Source organism: Chiloscyllium plagiosum, unplaced genomic scaffold (genome assembly GCF_004010195.1).
Source record: "Chiloscyllium plagiosum isolate BGI_BamShark_2017 unplaced genomic scaffold, ASM401019v2 scaf_86789, whole genome shotgun sequence".
Lineage (NCBI taxonomy): Eukaryota > Metazoa > Chordata > Chondrichthyes > Orectolobiformes > Hemiscylliidae > Chiloscyllium > Chiloscyllium plagiosum.
In genome coordinates this window covers 1-3569 of record NW_025191708.1, presented here as the reverse complement: position 1 = coordinate 3569, position 3569 = coordinate 1, and the positions used below count along the sequence as shown (strand labels likewise).

The 3569-nt window shown below is 38.7% G+C and overlaps 1 long non-coding RNA gene across 1 annotated transcript; it reads right to left on the bottom strand.

Annotated features, from left to right (window-relative positions):
• Window positions 1–1148: 1148 nt before the first annotated feature.
• LOC122545705 lies at window positions 1149–3556 on the bottom strand. Its single transcript, XR_006310581.1, has 2 exons — window positions 1718–3556; window positions 1149–1218 (listed from the first exon to the last, which is right to left on the bottom strand). It is a non-coding gene; the product is annotated as an uncharacterized LOC122545705 (long non-coding RNA).
• Between the last annotated feature and the right edge of the window lie 13 nt (window positions 3557–3569).

Genomic DNA, 3569 nt, shown 5'->3' with positions numbered 1-3569 from the left:
AGTCTAGGCTAGCATTTATTGCATATTCCTAATTCCCACTCTCCTAAATTGCTGCAAAAATAGATTTATTTCAGCAAAGGGCAGAAGATCAGATTATAAACCTAAACAAAAGAAACATTACCTTTATTCATCATTAACCAATTGTCTCTGAATCCTGTACAGTCTTACTAATATTTCTGTCAGATTTGTTATTCCATTAACACTAGAGTGCAAGAGAACATACTGCGCTCTTTGAAAATTCAAGTCTTGCAAGAAATGTTGTCCTTCAAAATTTTAGTTGTCAGTTTATTTTTTAGTAAATTCGTAAGATTTGCAATTGCAGCACTGACTATCAAATTTACTTCTGCATGCTTAGAATAAACTAATGAAACCAGAAACCAGGAGGTCTGAATAATGAGCACTAAGATTTCTGAGTGCTCACTGTTAGGTTCTTTTCCTGATGTATCACTCGAGATGCAATTTGCACACGCCAACGTCTGCAAACAGTTCAAGTTTATAAAAGCCTATACAAGCGAGGTGACCCCTTTGACCCTCTTCGCTGGCGTGCGAAGTCAAGTCAGAGGCCCCTGAACAAAGAAAACATCCCCTTTATACACGTCAGTTAGTAATGCTCACAGATACTCTGGCCACTCCTCCACAGTCACGTGCCACTCAAGACAACCCCCAGCCACTCTGTCACAGTCACATGTTACCCCAGATACAATGGTAGGATGAGGTCATCCTTGGAGATCATGTAAATGTAAATGCCCTAAATCCTGAGTGCATCTGAATGCAGTGATTCAGTGATTCCCCAAGACAATATAGGTGTGATGTGTCCTAGCTTTGGGGTGGACCTGCAAATGAGTTCTGGCTCCACTACTTCCCCAGACAACATAGGTATGATAGGCTTCGGCATTGGGGATGCTCAAGCAAGCAAACGTGATTGCATAGGGGATGACTATGAAAGTATTTCTGAACGGAAGGGGCTAAATGATTGTTTAAGTTAATAATAGTAGGGGAGTAGTAGCAAATGACTGTCTAATTGGAGTGGGAGTCATCCCCACCCACTTCCAGAATGTTCAGTCAGTGCAGTTTAACCCTTTAATATTACATGAATGTCCAGAGAGATATTCCAATTTAATATTTTAACATTACTCTACAACACTTACCTTTTGGTCCTCTGAGAGTTCAGAAGAGTTGGTTGTTGACTGCACTTCCTTCTGCAAATGCCTGGCTAATCTGCATAAAGATAAAAAATTTCACAAAGTTGCATTTTTAAAATAGTTGGTATATTATTGTGCAAACTATGCATATACACAATGTTGCTTAGAGAAAACTACAAGCATATAATACCATACAGTATTCTATTCACAAAGTCATAGTTTACTGTTTGACAATCACTTTAAAATGACAAAGAATTCAGAGTTTATCAAATTGTTGGGATGCCATCATGAACTCAGCACATTTAGGTAGCAATTTCCATAAATTATTAAAGACTAAATAAATTAGAGTTACATTCCCTGGAACTTAGAAGGTTATGGAAAGCAGTGACTATAACATGGCAGAATCGAGATCGAGGGACTTAGGTCAGAAACACCCATGCTAGACTTAATTAAAAGGGTAATCGCAAAGGTATGAGGTCAAGGCCAGCTGGGGTGGACTGGGATAGCAGTTTAGGTGCAAAGACAATTAAAAAGGGACAAAAGCACACATTTAAAGAAAATAGTTAATGGCTCACAGCAAAGATGTATTTCAATGAGGAGGGTCTTTCGTGGTCCAGTGTTTGTATTGCTCCCTCTGAGCTAGGCAGCCCAGTTCAAGTCCCATCTGCTCCTGAAGTGTAACATAGCTCTAAATAGGTTAATAAGAAACTATATTCCAGTCAGAAAGGAGGATTCACGGAAGGGGATAAAGCCAGTGATTAACTGGGCAGGTTAAGGATAGCATCAAATTGAAAGACAAAACACACAATCTGACAAACATTTGTGACAGAATTGGGAAAGTTTTAAAATACACAAAAAGACAACCAAAAAAAAAAGAAAATTAACTTGGAGGGTAAACTTGCAAGCAATATCAAATTAGACAGCAAGAGCTTGTTTAAACGTATAAAAAAGAGAGAAGCCAAAGTGAACATAGCCCCTGACAGAATGAGGTAAGATAATGAGAAGTCAGGAAATGGTAGAAGAGTTGAATAAATTCTTTTCACCAGTCTTCACAGAAGACAGGAATAGCATTCCAAAATTACCTAAGTAAGGACCAAAAGGAGAGAAAATAAATACAACAGCTATCACTGAGAAAAGGTGCTGGGGATACCATGGTGCTAAAGACCAAGAGAACCACTCAACCAGATGGGACATATCCGGGCATATTAAAGGAAGAAGCTGTAGAGATAGTGGAAGCACTGATCATAATCTTTCAGGAATCCTTGGATTCTGGAAACTTCCCAGAGCTTTTGAAACTTGTCAATGTAACACCTTTTATAATAAAGGGTAGTCGACAAAAAGTTAACTAGAAGCCTGCTAGCCTAATACCTCTTATTGGGAAAATGGTAGAATCTATTATGAAGGATGTAACAGCTGAGCACTTGGAAATACATTATATGGCAGAGTTGATAAGTTCAGTTGACTGGATGGCTGGTGGGTAGTGCAGAGTAATGCCAAAAGGATGGGTTCCATTCCTGTACCAGCTGAGGTTACCACAAAGGACTCTCCCTCTCAATCTCTCCTATCACCTGAGGCATGGTGACCCTCAAGTTAAACCACTAATTGTCTCTAACGAGTGAGCAACTCTGGGTAGTAGGGGTATGATGTCTTTATTTTACATAGTATGATCAAGCAGAGTCAGGATGCTTCATCAAGGGAAATCCTGCCTGACAAACTGACCAGAGCTCTTTGAGAAGGTAACCAGCAAAATAATTAAAGGAGTAGTGGTGCATGTGATATATTTTGGATTTTAGAAGGCATTTAATAAAATACTAAATATTAGGCTGCTTAATTAGCTAAGAACCCATGGTGTTAGAGTTAGTATATTAGCATGGATAGAGGATTGGCTAATGAAGAGAAGACAGTGGGATAAACAAGACATTTTCAGGATGGCAACCAGTAAATAATGTGTGCCAATTGGATCGGTGTTGGGGCAATAATTATCTACAACATATGTTTATGACTTGGATGACAAAAAAGTGAATACAATACAATTGGCTCTGATATAACAGGATAGTTCTGTTCTTGTGCGAGCTCGTGTTACAAGAAAATCGCACAACAGCCACATCATTTAAACTAATGGGGCTGGAATTGCATTATAGCCAATTCAGGTAAGCAAAGTTCATGTTCTACAAGTAATGGTCTAAATTGTTCAAATCGTTAAAGCCAATTCTTGTTGAAGAAACACACGTTTTCGCAGAACTGACTGTACAGCTAACTTTGCAAATGACAGAGAAATAGGTGGGAGGCAAGAGTTAAGGACGTCAGAGCATATGATAGGATATAGACCAGTTAAGCGAGTCGACAAAAAATTTGCCAGTTGGAATAAATGCTGGGAACACATAACATGATGTACTATTGCAGGAAATGTGATATTAAAGAGAGTTA